Source organism: Sturnus vulgaris, chromosome 5 (assembly GCF_052056855.1).
Source record: "Sturnus vulgaris isolate bStuVul1 chromosome 5, bStuVul1.hap1, whole genome shotgun sequence".
In the NCBI taxonomy this organism is placed as follows: domain Eukaryota; kingdom Metazoa; phylum Chordata; class Aves; order Passeriformes; family Sturnidae; genus Sturnus; species Sturnus vulgaris.
Window position 1 is genome coordinate 49,834,912 of NC_142247.1, and position 14,528 is coordinate 49,849,439.

Below are 14,528 nucleotides of genomic sequence, written 5' to 3' on the forward strand. Positions count from 1 at the left end.
TGAAGGGAAGTTTTGTGAAGGGAAGTTTTAGGAAGAGAAGGTTTGGGAAGGGAAGTTTTGGGAAGGTTTGGGAAGGTTTGGGAAGGGGAGGGAAGGGAAGGTTTGGGAAGGGAATGTTTGGAAGAGTTTGGGAAGGTTTGGGAAAGGAAGGTTTGGAAAGGGAAGTTTTGGGAAGGTTTGGGAAGGGCAGGTTTGGGAAGGGCAGGTTTGGGAATGTTTGGGAATGTTTGGGAATGTTTGGGAAGGTTTGGGAAGGTTTGGGAAGGGAAGGTTTGGGAAGGGAAAGTTTGGGAAGGGAAGGGAAAGTTTGGGAAGGTTTGGGAAGGTTTGGGAAGATTTGGAAAGGGAAGATTTGGAAAGGGAAGATTTGGGAAGGGAAAATTTGGGAAGGTTTGGGAAGGTTTGGGAAGGGAAGGTTTGGGAAGTTTTGGGAAGGGAAGGTTTGGGAAGGGAAAGTTTGGGAAGGGAAGCTTTGGGAATGGAAGGGAAGAGAAGCTTTGGGAAGAGAAGGTTTGGGAAGGCAAGGTTTGTAAAGGGAAGGGAAGGTTTGGGAAGGTTTGGGAATATTAGGGAAGGGAAGGGAAGGTTTGGGGTAAGGGATGTGAAGGGTAAGGGAAGTGAAGGGAAGGGAAGGTTTAGGGATGGGCGGATTGGTAAGGTTTGGTAAGATTTGGTAAGGTTTGGGAAGGTTTGGGAAGGTTGGGGAAGATTTGGGAAGGGAAGTTTTGGGAAGTTTTGGGATGTTTTGGGAAGTTTTGGGAAGTTTTGGGAAGTTTTGGGAAGGGAAAGTTTGGAAAGGTAAGGTTTCGGAAGGGAAGGTTTGGGAAGGGAAAGGAATGTTTGGGAAGGGAAGGTATGGGAAGGGAAGGTTTGGGAAGGTTTGGGAAGGGAAGGTAAGGTTTGGGAAGGTAAGGTTTGGGAAGGGAAAGTATGGGAAGGTTTGGGAAGGTTTGGGAAGGTTTGGGAAGGGAAGGTTTAGGAAGGGAAGGTTTGGGAAGGGAAGGGAAGGTTTGGGAAGGGAAGTTTTGGGAAGGGAAATTTTGGGAAGGTTTGGGAAGGTTTGGGAAGGTTTGGGAAGGTTTGGGAAGGTTTGGGAAGGGAAGGTTTGGGAAGGGAAGGAAAGGTTTGGGAAAGTTTGGGAAGGTTTGGGAAGGGAAGGTTTGGGAAGGTTTGGGAAGGTTTGGGAAGGTTTGGGAAGGTTTGGGAAGGTAAAGTTTGGGATGGGAAGGGAAAGTTTGGAAAGGGAAGTTTTGGGAAGGGAAGTTTTGAGAAGTTTTGAGAAGTTTTGAGAAGTTTTGGGAAGGAAAGTTTTGGGAAGGGACGTTTTGGGAAGGGAAGGGATGGGAGAGAACAGTATGAGAAGGTTTGGGAAGGGAAGTTTTGGGTAGGGAAGTTTTGGGAAGGGAAGGTTTGGAAAGGGAAGGTTTCAGAAGGTTTGGGAAGGGAAGGTTTGGGAAGGGAAGGTTTGGGAAGGTTTGGGAAGGTTTGGGAAGGGACGGTTTCGGAAGGTTTGGGAAGGGAAGGTTTGTAAAGGGAACTTTTGTGAAGGGAACTTTTGTGAAGGTTTGGGAAGGGGAGGGAAGGGAAGGTTTGGGAAGGGGACGTTGGAAGAGTTTGGGAAGGTTTGGGAAAGGAAGGTTTGGGAAGGTTTGGGAAGGGCAGGTTTGGGAAGGTTTGGGAAGGTTTGGGAAGGTTTGGGAAGGTTTGGGAAGGTAAGGTTTGGGAAGGTTTGGGAAGTTTTGGGAAGGGAAAGTTTGGGAAGGTTTGGGAAGGTTTGGGAAGATTTGGAAAGGGAAGTTTTGGGAAGGGAAGGTTTGGGAAGGTTTGGGAAGGGACGGTTTCGGAAGGTTTGGGAAGGGAAGGTTTGTAAAGGGAACTTTTGTGAAAGGAACTTTTGTGAAGGTTTGGGAAGGGGAGGGAAGGGAAGGTTTGGGAAGGGAACGTTGGAAGAGTTTGGGAAGGTTTGGGAAAGGAAGGTTTGGGAAGGTTTGGGAAGGGCAGGTTTGGGAAGGTTTGGGAAGGTTTGGGAAGGTTTGGGAAGGTTTGGGAAGGGAAGGTTTGGGAAGGTTTGGGAAGGTTTGGGAAGGTTTGGGAAGGTTTGGGAAGATTTGGAAAGGGAAGTTTTGGGAAGGGAAGGTTTGGGAAGGTTTGGGAAGGTTTGGGAAGATTTGGAAAGGGAAGGTTTGGGAAGGGAGGTTTGGGAAGGTTTGGGAAGGTTTGGGAAGATTTGGGAGGGGAAGGTTTGGTAAGGGAAGGTTTGGGAAGGGAAGGTTTGGGAAGGGAAGGGAAGGTTTGGGAAAGGAAGTTTTGGGAAGAGAAGTTTTGGGAAGTTTTGGGAAGTTTTGGGAAGTTTTGAGAAGTTTTGAGAAGTTTTGGGAAGGAAAGTTCTGGGAAGGGACGTTTTGGGAAAGGAAGGGATTGGAAAGAACGGTATGAGAAGGTTTGGGAAGGGAAGTTTTGGGTTGGGAAGGTTTGGGAAGGGAAGGTTTGGAAAGGGAAGGTTTGGGAAGGTTTGGGAAGGGAAGGTTTGGGAAGGTTTGGGAAGGGAAGGTTTGTAAAGGGAAGCGAAAGTTGGTAAAGCTTCGGGAAGGTTTGGAAAGGTTTGGGAAGGGAAGGTTTCGGAAGGTTTGGGAAGGTTTCGGAAGCGAAGGTTTGGGAAGGTTTGGGAAGGGAAGTTTTGTGAAGGGAAGTTTTAGGAAGAGAAGTTTTGGGAAGGTTTGGGAAGGTTTGGGAAGGGCAGGTTTGGGAAGGGCAGGTTTGGGAATGTTTGGGAATGTTTGGGAAGGTTTGGTAAGATTTGGGAAGGTTTGGGAAGGTTTGGGAAGGTTTGGGAAGGGAAGTTTTGGGAAGGGAAGTTTTGGGAAGGGAAATTTTGGGAAGGTTTGGGAAGGTTTGGGAAGGGAAGGTTTGGAAAGGGAAGGAAAGGTTTGGGAAAGTTTGGGAAGGTTTGGGAAGGGAAGGTTTGGGAAGGGAAGGGAAGGTTTGGGAAGGGAAGTTTTGGGAAGAGAAGTTTTGGGAAGTTTTGGGAAGTTTTGGGAAGTTTTGGGAAGTTTTGAGAAGTTTTGGGAAGGAAAGTTCTGGGAAGGGACGTTTTGGGAAAGGAAGGGATTGGAAAGAACGGTATGAGAAGGTTTGGGAAGGGAAGTTTTGGGTTGGGAAGGTTTGGGAAGGGAAGGTTTGGAAAGGGAAGGTTTCAGAAGTTTTGGGAAGGGAAGGTTTGGGAAGATTTGGGAAGGGAAGGTTTGTAAAGGGAAGCGAAAGTTGGTAAAGCTTCGGGAAGGTTTGGAAAGGTTTGGGAAGGGAAGGTTTCGGAAGGTTTGGGAAGGTTTCGGAAGCGAAGGTTTGGGAAGGTTTGGGAAGGGAAGTTTTGTGAAGGGAAGTTTTGTGAAGGGAAGTTTTAGGAAGAGAAGTTTGGGGAAGGTTTGGGAAGGGGAGGGAAGGGAAGGTTTGGGAAGGGAACGTTTGGAAGAGTTTGGGAAGGGTACGTTTGGAAGAGTTTGGGAAGGTTTGGGAAAGGAAGGTTTGGAAAGGGAAGTTTTGGGAAGGTTTGGGAAGGGCAGGTTTGGGAAGGGCAGGTTTGGGAATGTTTGGGAAAGTTTGGGAAGGTTTGGTAAGATTTGGTAAGGTTTGGGAAGGTTTGGGAAGGTTTGGGAAGGTTTGGGAAGGGAAGGTTTGGAAAGGGAAGGTTTGGGAAGGGAAGGTTTGGGAAGGTTTGGGAAGGGAAGGTTTGTAAAGGGAAGCGAAAGTTGGTAAAGCTTCGGGAAGGTTTGGAAAGGTTTGGGAAGGGAAGGTTTCGGAAGGTTTGGGAAGGTTTCGGAAGCGAAGGTTTGGGAAGGTTTGGGAAGGGAAGTTTTGTGAAGGGAAGTTTTAGGAAGAGAAGTTTTGGGAAGTTTTGGGAAGGTTTGGGAAGGGCAGGTTTGGGAAGGGCAGGTTTGGGAATGTTTGGGAATGTTTGGGAAGGTTTGGTAAGATTTGGGAAGGTTTGGGAAGGTTTGGGAAGGTTTGGGAAGGGAAGTTTTGGGAAGGGAAGTTTTGGGAAGGGAAATTTTGGGAAGGTTTGGGAAGGTTTGGGAAGGGAAGGTTTGGGAAGGGAAGGAAAGGTTTGGGAAAGTTTGGGAAGGTTTGGGAAGGGAAGGTTTGGGAAGGGAAGGGAAGGTTTGGGAAGGGAAGTTTTGGGAAGAGAAGTTTTGGGAAGTTTTGGGAAGTTTTGAGAAGTTTTGGGAAGGAAAGTTCTGGGAAGGGACGTTTTGGGAAAGGAAGGGATTGGAAAGAACGGTATGAGAAGGTTTGGGAAGGGAAGTTTTGGGTTGGGAAGGTTTGGGAAGGGAAGGTTTGGAAAGGGAAGGTTTCAGAAGTTTTGGGAAGGGAAGGTTTGGGAAGATTTGGGAAGGGAAGGTTTGTAAAGGGAAGCGAAAGTTGGTAAAGCTTCGGGAAGGTTTGGAAAGGTTTGGGAAGGGAAGGTTTCGGAAGGTTTGGGAAGGTTTCGGAAGCGAAGGTTTGGGAAGGTTTGGGAAGGGAAGTTTTGTGAAGGGAAGTTTTAGGAAGAGAAGTTTGGGGAAGGTTTGGGAAGGGGAGGGAAGGGAAGGTTTGGGAAGGGAACGTTTGGAAGAGTTTGGGAAGGGTACGTTTGGAAGAGTTTGGGAAGGTTTGGGAAAGGAAGGTTTGGAAAGGGAAGTTTTGGGAAGGTTTGGGAAGGGCAGGTTTGGGAAGGGCAGGTTTGGGAATGTTTGGGAAAGTTTGGGAAGGTTTGGTAAGATTTGGTAAGGTTTGGGAAGGTTTGGGAAGGTTTGGGAAGGTTTGGGAAGGGAAGGTTTGGAAAGGGAAGGTTTGGGAAGGGAAGGTTTGGGAAGGTTTGGGAAGGTTTGGGAAGGGAAGGTTTGGGAAGGGAAGGAAAGGTTTGGGAAAGTTTGGGAAGGTTTGGGAAGGGAAGGTTTGGGAAGGTTTGGGAAGGGAAAGTTTGGGATGGGAAGGTTTCAGAAGTTTTAGGAAGGGAAGGTTTGGGAAGGTTTGCGAAGGTGAGGTTTTGGAATGGATGATTTGTGAATGGAAGGGAAGTTTTGGAAAGTGAAGGGAAGGTTTGGGAAGGGAAGGTTTGGGAAGGTTTGGGAAGGTTTGGGAAGGGAAGTTTTGGGAAGTTTTGGGATGTTTTGGGAAGTTTTGGGAAGTTTTGGGATGTTTTGGGAAGTTTTGGGAAGTTTTGGGAAGGGAAAGTTTGGGAAGGGAAGGTTTGGTAAGGGAAGGTTTGCATAAGTTTGGGAAGGGAAGGGAAGGTTTGGGAAGGGAAGGTTTGGGAAGGTTTGGGAAGGTTTGGGAAGGTTTGGGAAGGGTTGGGAAGGTTTGGGAAGTTTGGGAAGGTAAAGTTTGGGATGGGAAGGGAAAGTTTGGGAAGGGAAGTTTTGGGAAGGGAAGTTTTGAGAAGTTTTGAGAAGTTTTGAGAAGTTTTGGGAAGGAAAGTTTTGGGAAGGGACGTTTTGGGAAGGGAAGGGATGGGAGAGAACAGTATGAGAAGGTTTGGGAAGGGAAGTTTTGGGTAGGGAAGTTTTGGGAAGGGAAGGTTTGGAAAGGGAAGGTTTCAGAAGGTTTGGGAAGGGAAGGTTTGGGAAGGGAAGGTTTGGGAAGGTTTGGGAAGGTTTGGGAAGGGACGGTTTCGGAAGGTTTGGGAAGGGAAGGTTTGTAAAGGGAACTTTTGTGAAGGGAACTTTTGTGAAGGTTTGGGAAGGGGAGGGAAGGGAAGGTTTGGGAAGGGGACGTTGGAAGAGTTTGGGAAGGTTTGGGAAAGGAAGGTTTGGGAAGGTTTGGGAAGGGCAGGTTTGGGAAGGTTTGGGAAGGTTTGGGAAGGTTTGGGAAGGTTTGGGAAGGTAAGGTTTGGGAAGGTTTGGGAAGTTTTGGGAAGGGAAAGTTTGGGAAGGTTTGGGAAGGTTTGGGAAGATTTGGAAAGGGAAGTTTTGGGAAGGGAAGGTTTGGGAAGGTTTGGGAAGGGACGGTTTCGGAAGGTTTGGGAAGGGAAGGTTTGTAAAGGGAACTTTTGTGAAAGGAACTTTTGTGAAGGTTTGGGAAGGGGAGGGAAGGGAAGGTTTGGGAAGGGAACGTTGGAAGAGTTTGGGAAGGTTTGGGAAAGGAAGGTTTGGGAAGGTTTGGGAAGGGCAGGTTTGGGAAGGTTTGGGAAGGTTTGGGAAGGTTTGGGAAGGTTTGGGAAGGTTTGGGAAGGGAAGGTTTGGGAAGGTTTGGGAAGGTTTGGGAAGGTTTGGGAAGGTTTGGGAAGATTTGGAAAGGGAAGTTTTGGGAAGGGAAGGTTTGGGAAGGTTTGGGAAGGTTTGGGAAGATTTGGAAAGGGAAGGTTTGGGAAGGGAGGTTTGGGAAGGTTTGGGAAGGTTTGGGAAGATTTGGGAGGGGAAGGTTTGGTAAGGGAAGGTTTGGGAAGGGAAGGTTTGGGAAGGGAAGGGAAGGTTTGGGAAAGGAAGTTTTGGGAAGAGAAGTTTTGGGAAGTTTTGGGAAGTTTTGGGAAGTTTTGAGAAGTTTTGAGAAGTTTTGGGAAGGAAAGTTCTGGGAAGGGACGTTTTTGGAAAGGAAGGGATTGGAAAGAACGGTATGAGAAGGTTTGGGAAGGGAAGTTTTGGGTTGGGAAGGTTTGGGAAGGGAAGGTTTGGAAAGGGAAGGTTTGGGAAGGTTTGGGAAGGGAAGGTTTGGGAAGGTTTGGGAAGGGAAGGTTTGTAAAGGGAAGCGAAAGTTGGTAAAGCTTCGGGAAGGTTTGGAAAGGTTTGGGAAGGGAAGGTTTCGGAAGGTTTGGGAAGGTTTCGGAAGCGAAGGTTTGGGAAGGTTTGGGAAGGGAAGTTTTGTGAAGGGAAGTTTTAGGAAGAGAAGTTTTGGGAAGTTTTGGGAAGGTTTGGGAAGGGCAGGTTTGGGAAGGGCAGGTTTGGGAATGTTTGGGAATGTTTGGGAAGGTTTGGTAAGATTTGGGAAGGTTTGGGAAGGTTTGGGAAGGTTTGGGAAGGGAAGTTTTGGGAAGGGAAGTTTTGGGAAGGGAAATTTTGGGAAGGTTTGGGAAGGTTTGGGAAGGGAAGGTTTGGAAAGGGAAGGAAAGGTTTGGGAAAGTTTGGGAAGGTTTGGGAAGGGAAGGTTTGGGAAGGGAAGGGAAGGTTTGGGAAGGGAAGTTTTGGGAAGAGAAGTTTTGGGAAGTTTTGGGAAGTTTTGGGAAGTTTTGGGAAGTTTTGAGAAGTTTTGGGAAGGAAAGTTCTGGGAAGGGACGTTTTGGGAAAGGAAGGGATTGGAAAGAACGGTATGAGAAGGTTTGGGAAGGGAAGTTTTGGGTTGGGAAGGTTTGGGAAGGGAAGGTTTGGAAAGGGAAGGTTTCAGAAGTTTTGGGAAGGGAAGGTTTGGGAAGATTTGGGAAGGGAAGGTTTGTAAAGGGAAGCGAAAGTTGGTAAAGCTTCGGGAAGGTTTCGGAAGGTTTGGGAAGGTTTCGGAAGCGAAGGTTTGGGAAGGTTTGGGAAGGGAAGTTTTGTGAAGGGAAGTTTTGTGAAGGGAAGTTTTAGGAAGAGAAGTTTGGGGAAGGTTTGGGAAGGGGAGGGAAGGGAAGGTTTGGGAAGGGAACGTTTGGAAGAGTTTGGGAAGGGTACGTTTGGAAGAGTTTGGGAAGGTTTGGGAAAGGAAGGTTTGGAAAGGGAAGTTTTGGGAAGGTTTGGGAAGGGCAGGTTTGGGAAGGGCAGGTTTGGGAATGTTTGGGAAAGTTTGGGAAGGTTTGGTAAGATTTGGTAAGGTTTGGGAAGGTTTGGGAAGGTTTGGGAAGGTTTGGGAAGGGAAGGTTTGGAAAGGGAAGGTTTGGGAAGGGAAGGTTTGGGAAGGTTTGGGAAGGGAAGGTTTGTAAAGGGAAGCGAAAGTTGGTAAAGCTTCGGGAAGGTTTGGAAAGGTTTGGGAAGGGAAGGTTTCGGAAGGTTTGGGAAGGTTTCGGAAGCGAAGGTTTGGGAAGGTTTGGGAAGGGAAGTTTTGTGAAGGGAAGTTTTAGGAAGAGAAGTTTTGGGAAGTTTTGGGAAGGTTTGGGAAGGGCAGGTTTGGGAAGGGCAGGTTTGGGAATGTTTGGGAATGTTTGGGAAGGTTTGGTAAGATTTGGGAAGGTTTGGGAAGGTTTGGGAAGGTTTGGGAAGGGAAGTTTTGGGAAGGGAAGTTTTGGGAAGGGAAATTTTGGGAAGGTTTGGGAAGGTTTGGGAAGGGAAGGTTTGGGAAGGGAAGGTAAGGTTTGGGAAAGTTTGGGAAGGTTTGGGAAGGGAAGGTTTGGGAAGGGAAGGGAAGGTTTGGGAAGGGAAGTTTTGGGAAGAGAAGTTTTGGGAAGTTTTGGGAAGTTTTGAGAAGTTTTGGGAAGGAAAGTTCTGGGAAGGGACGTTTTGGGAAAGGAAGGGATTGGAAAGAACGGTATGAGAAGGTTTGGGAAGGGAAGTTTTGGGTTGGGAAGGTTTGGGAAGGGAAGGTTTGGAAAGGGAAGGTTTCAGAAGTTTTGGGAAGGGAAGGTTTGGGAAGATTTGGGAAGGGAAGGTTTGTAAAGGGAAGCGAAAGTTGGTAAAGCTTCGGGAAGGTTTGGAAAGGTTTGGGAAGGGAAGGTTTCGGAAGGTTTGGGAAGGTTTCGGAAGCGAAGGTTTGGGAAGGTTTGGGAAGGGAAGTTTTGTGAAGGGAAGTTTTAGGAAGAGAAGTTTGGGGAAGGTTTGGGAAGGGGAGGGAAGGGAAGGTTTGGGAAGGGAACGTTTGGAAGAGTTTGGGAAGGGTACGTTTGGAAGAGTTTGGGAAGGTTTGGGAAAGGAAGGTTTGGAAAGGGAAGTTTTGGGAAGGTTTGGGAAGGGCAGGTTTGGGAAGGGCAGGTTTGGGAATGTTTGGGAAAGTTTGGGAAGGTTTGGTAAGATTTGGTAAGGTTTGGGAAGGTTTGGGAAGGTTTGGGAAGGTTTGGGAAGGGAAGGTTTGGAAAGGGAAGGTTTGGGAAGGGAAGGTTTGGGAAGGTTTGGGAAGGTTTGGGAAGGGAAGGTTTGGGAAGGGAAGGAAAGGTTTGGGAAAGTTTGGGAAGGTTTGGGAAGGGAAGGTTTGGGAAGGTTTGGGAAGGGAAAGTTTGGGATGGGAAGGTTTCAGAAGTTTTAGGAAGGGAAGGTTTGGGAAGGTTTGCGAAGGTGAGGTTTTGGAATGGATGATTTGTGAATGGAAGGGAAGTTTTGGAAAGTGAAGGGAAGGTTTGGGAAGGGAAGGTTTGGGAAGGTTTGGGAAGGTTTGGGAAGGGAAGTTTTGGGAAGTTTTGGGATGTTTTGGGAAGTTTTGGGAAGTTTTGGGATGTTTTGGGAAGTTTTGGGAAGTTTTGGGAAGGGAAAGTTTGGGAAGGGAAGGTTTGGTAAGGGAAGGTTTGCATAAGTTTGGGAAGGGAAGGGAAGGTTTGGGAAGGGAAGGTTTGGGAAGGTTTGGGAAGGGTTGGGAAGGTTTGGGAAGGGTTGGGAAGGTTTGGGAAGTTTGGGAAGGTAAAGTTTGGGATGGGAAGGGAAAGTTTGGGAAGGGAAGTTTTGGGAAGGGAAGTTTTGAGAAGTTTTGAGAAGTTTTGAGAAGTTTTGGGAAGGAAAGTTTTGGGAAGGGACGTTTTGGGAAGGGAAGGGATGGGAGAGAACAGTATGAGAAGGTTTGGGAAGGGAAGTTTTGGGTAGGGAAGTTTTGGGAAGGGAAGGTTTGGAAAGGGAAGGTTTCAGAAGGTTTGGGAAGGGAAGGTTTGGGAAGGGAAGGTTTGGGAAGGTTTGGGAAGGTTTGGGAAGGGACGGTTTCGGAAGGTTTGGGAAGGGAAGGTTTGTAAAGGGAACTTTTGTGAAGGGAACTTTTGTGAAGGTTTGGGAAGGGGAGGGAAGGGAAGGTTTGGGAAGGGGACGTTGGAAGAGTTTGGGAAGGTTTGGGAAAGGAAGGTTTGGGAAGGTTTGGGAAGGGCAGGTTTGGGAAGGTTTGGGAAGGTTTGGGAAGGTTTGGGAAGGTTTGGGAAGGTAAGGTTTGGGAAGGTTTGGGAAGTTTTGGGAAGGGAAAGTTTGGGAAGGTTTGGGAAGGTTTGGGAAGATTTGGAAAGGGAAGTTTTGGGAAGGGAAGGTTTGGGAAGGTTTGGGAAGGGACGGTTTCGGAAGGTTTGGGAAGGGAAGGTTTGTAAAGGGAACTTTTGTGAAAGGAACTTTTGTGAAGGTTTGGGAAGGGGAGGGAAGGGAAGGTTTGGGAAGGGAACGTTGGAAGAGTTTGGGAAGGTTTGGGAAAGGAAGGTTTGGGAAGGTTTGGGAAGGGCAGGTTTGGGAAGGTTTGGGAAGGTTTGGGAAGGTTTGGGAAGGTTTGGGAAGGTTTGGGAAGGGAAGGTTTGGGAAGGTTTGGGAAGGTTTGGGAAGGTTTGGGAAGGTTTGGGAAGATTTGGAAAGGGAAGTTTTGGGAAGGGAAGGTTTGGGAAGGTTTGGGAAGGTTTGGGAAGATTTGGAAAGGGAAGGTTTGGGAAGGGAGGTTTGGGAAGGTTTGGGAAGGTTTGGGAAGATTTGGGAGGGGAAGGTTTGGTAAGGGAAGGTTTGGGAAGGGAAGGTTTGGGAAGGGAAGGGAAGGTTTGGGAAAGGAAGTTTTGGGAAGAGAAGTTTTGGGAAGTTTTGGGAAGTTTTGGGAAGTTTTGAGAAGTTTTGAGAAGTTTTGGGAAGGAAAGTTCTGGGAAGGGACGTTTTTGGAAAGGAAGGGATTGGAAAGAACGGTATGAGAAGGTTTGGGAAGGGAAGTTTTGGGTTGGGAAGGTTTGGGAAGGGAAGGTTTGGAAAGGGAAGGTTTGGGAAGGTTTGGGAAGGGAAGGTTTGGGAAGGTTTGGGAAGGGAAGGTTTGTAAAGGGAAGCGAAAGTTGGTAAAGCTTCGGGAAGGTTTGGAAAGGTTTGGGAAGGGAAGGTTTCGGAAGGTTTGGGAAGGTTTCGGAAGCGAAGGTTTGGGAAGGTTTGGGAAGGGAAGTTTTGTGAAGGGAAGTTTTAGGAAGAGAAGTTTTGGGAAGTTTTGGGAAGGTTTGGGAAGGGCAGGTTTGGGAAGGGCAGGTTTGGGAATGTTTGGGAATGTTTGGGAAGGTTTGGTAAGATTTGGGAAGGTTTGGGAAGGTTTGGGAAGGTTTGGGAAGGGAAGTTTTGGGAAGGGAAGTTTTGGGAAGGGAAATTTTGGGAAGGTTTGGGAAGGTTTGGGAAGGGAAGGTTTGGAAAGGGAAGGAAAGGTTTGGGAAAGTTTGGGAAGGTTTGGGAAGGGAAGGTTTGGGAAGGGAAGGGAAGGTTTGGGAAGGGAAGTTTTGGGAAGAGAAGTTTTGGGAAGTTTTGGGAAGTTTTGGGAAGTTTTGGGAAGTTTTGAGAAGTTTTGGGAAGGAAAGTTCTGGGAAGGGACGTTTTGGGAAAGGAAGGGATTGGAAAGAACGGTATGAGAAGGTTTGGGAAGGGAAGTTTTGGGTTGGGAAGGTTTGGGAAGGGAAGGTTTGGAAAGGGAAGGTTTCAGAAGTTTTGGGAAGGGAAGGTTTGGGAAGATTTGGGAAGGGAAGGTTTGTAAAGGGAAGCGAAAGTTGGTAAAGCTTCGGGAAGGTTTCGGAAGGTTTGGGAAGGTTTCGGAAGCGAAGGTTTGGGAAGGTTTGGGAAGGGAAGTTTTGTGAAGGGAAGTTTTGTGAAGGGAAGTTTTAGGAAGAGAAGTTTGGGGAAGGTTTGGGAAGGGGAGGGAAGGGAAGGTTTGGGAAGGGAACGTTTGGAAGAGTTTGGGAAGGGTATGTTTGGAAGAGTTTGGGAAGGTTTGGGAAAGGAAGGTTTGGAAAGGGAAGTTTTGGGAAGGTTTGGGAAGGGCAGGTTTGGGAAGGGCAGGTTTGGGAATGTTTGGGAAAGTTTGGGAAGGTTTGGTAAGATTTGGTAAGGTTTGGGAAGGTTTGGGAAGGTTTGGGAAGGTTTGGGAAGGGAAGGTTTGGAAAGGGAAGGTTTGGGAAGGGAAGGTTTGGGAAGGTTTGGGAAGGGAAGGTTTGTAAAGGGAAGCGAAAGTTGGTAAAGCTTCGGGAAGGTTTGGAAAGGTTTGGGAAGGGAAGGTTTCGGAAGGTTTGGGAAGGTTTCGGAAGCGAAGGTTTGGGAAGGTTTGGGAAGGGAAGTTTTGTGAAGGGAAGTTTTAGGAAGAGAAGTTTTGGGAAGTTTTGGGAAGGTTTGGGAAGGGCAGGTTTGGGAAGGGCAGGTTTGGGAATGTTTGGGAATGTTTGGGAAGGTTTGGTAAGATTTGGGAAGGTTTGGGAAGGTTTGGGAAGGTTTGGGAAGGGAAGTTTTGGGAAGGGAAGTTTTGGGAAGGGAAATTTTGGGAAGGTTTGGGAAGGTTTGGGAAGGGAAGGTTTGGGAAGGGAAGGTAAGGTTTGGGAAAGTTTGGGAAGGTTTGGGAAGGGAAGGTTTGGGAAGGGAAGGGAAGGTTTGGGAAGGGAAGTTTTGGGAAGAGAAGTTTTGGGAAGTTTTGGGAAGTTTTGAGAAGTTTTGGGAAGGAAAGTTCTGGGAAGGGACGTTTTGGGAAAGGAAGGGATTGGAAAGAACGGTATGAGAAGGTTTGGGAAGGGAAGTTTTGGGTTGGGAAGGTTTGGGAAGGGAAGGTTTGGAAAGGGAAGGTTTCAGAAGTTTTGGGAAGGGAAGGTTTGGGAAGATTTGGGAAGGGAAGGTTTGTAAAGGGAAGCGAAAGTTGGTAAAGCTTCGGGAAGGTTTGGAAAGGTTTGGGAAGGGAAGGTTTCGGAAGGTTTGGGAAGGTTTCGGAAGCGAAGGTTTGGGAAGGTTTGGGAAGGGAAGTTTTGTGAAGGGAAGTTTTAGGAAGAGAAGTTTGGGGAAGGTTTGGGAAGGGGAGGGAAGGGAAGGTTTGGGAAGGGAACGTTTGGAAGAGTTTGGGAAGGGTACGTTTGGAAGAGTTTGGGAAGGTTTGGGAAAGGAAGGTTTGGAAAGGGAAGTTTTGGGAAGGTTTGGGAAGGGCAGGTTTGGGAAGGGCAGGTTTGGGAATGTTTGGGAAAGTTTGGGAAGGTTTGGTAAGATTTGGTAAGGTTTGGGAAGGTTTGGGAAGGTTTGGGAAGGTTTGGGAAGGGAAGGTTTGGAAAGGGAAGGTTTGGGAAGGGAAGGTTTGGGAAGGTTTGGGAAGGTTTGGGAAGGGAAGGTTTGGGAAGGGAAGGAAAGGTTTGGGAAAGTTTGGGAAGGTTTGGGAAGGGAAGGTTTGGGAAGGTTTGGGAAGGGAAAGTTTGGGATGGGAAGGTTTCAGAAGTTTTAGGAAGGGAAGGTTTGGGAAGGTTTGCGAAGGTGAGGTTTTGGAATGGATGATTTGTGAATGGAAGGGAAGTTTTGGAAAGTGAAGGGAAGGTTTGGGAAGGGAAGGTTTGGGAAGGTTTGGGAAGGTTTGGGAAGGGAAGTTTTGGGAAGTTTTGGGATGTTTTGGGAAGTTTTGGGAAGTTTTGGGATGTTTTGGGAAGTTTTGGGAAGTTTTGGGAAGGGAAAGTTTGGGAAGGGAAGGTTTGGTAAGGGAAGGTTTGCATAAGTTTGGGAAGGGAAGGGAAGGTTTGGGAAGGGAAGGTTTGGGAAGGTTTGGGAAGGGTTGGGAAGGTTTGGGAAGGGTTGGGAAGGTTTGGGAAGTTTGGGAAGGTAAAGTTTGGGATGGGAAGGGAAAGTTTGGGAAGGGAAGTTTTGGGAAGGGAAGTTTTGAGAAGTTTTGAGAAGTTTTGAGAAGTTTTGGGAAGGAAAGTTTTGGGAAGGGACGTTTTGGGAAGGGAAGGGATGGGAGAGAACAGTATGAGAAGGTTTGGGAAGGGAAGTTTTGGGTAGGGAAGTTTTGGGAAGGGAAGGTTTGGAAAGGGAAGGTTTCAGAAGGTTTGGGAAGGGAAGGTTTGGGAAGGGAAGGTTTGGGAAGGTTTGGGAAGGTTTGGGAAGGGACGGTTTCGGAAGGTTTGGGAAGGGAAGGTTTGTAAAGGGAACTTTTGTGAAGGGAACTTTTGTGAAGGTTTGGGAAGGGGAGGGAAGGGAAGGTTTGGGAAGGGGACGTTGGAAGAGTTTGGGAAGGTTTGGGAAAGGAAGGTTTGGGAAGGTTTGGGAAGGGCAGGTTTGGGAAGGTTTGGGAAGGTTTGGGAAGGTTTGGGAAGGTTTGGGAAGGTAAGGTTTGGGAAGGTTTGGGAAGTTTTGGGAAGGGAAAGTTTGGGAAGGTTTGGGAAGGTTTGGGAAGATTTGGAAAGGGAAGTTTTGGGAAGGGAAGGTTTGGGAAGGTTTGGGAAGGGACGGTTTCGGAAGGTTTGGGAAGGGAAGGTTTGTAAAGGGAACTTTTGTGAAAGGAACTTTTGTGAAGGTTTGGGAAGGGGAGGGAAGGGAAGGTTTGGGAAGGGAACGTTGGAAGAGTTTGGGAAGGTTTGGGAAAGGAAGGTTTGGGAAGGTTTGGGAAGGGCAGGTTTGGGAAGGTTTGGGAAGGTTTGGGAAGGTTTGGGAAGGTTTGGGAAGGTTTGGGAAGGGAAGGTTTGGGAAGGTTTGGGAAGGTTTGGGAAGGTTTGGGAAGATTTGGGAAGATTT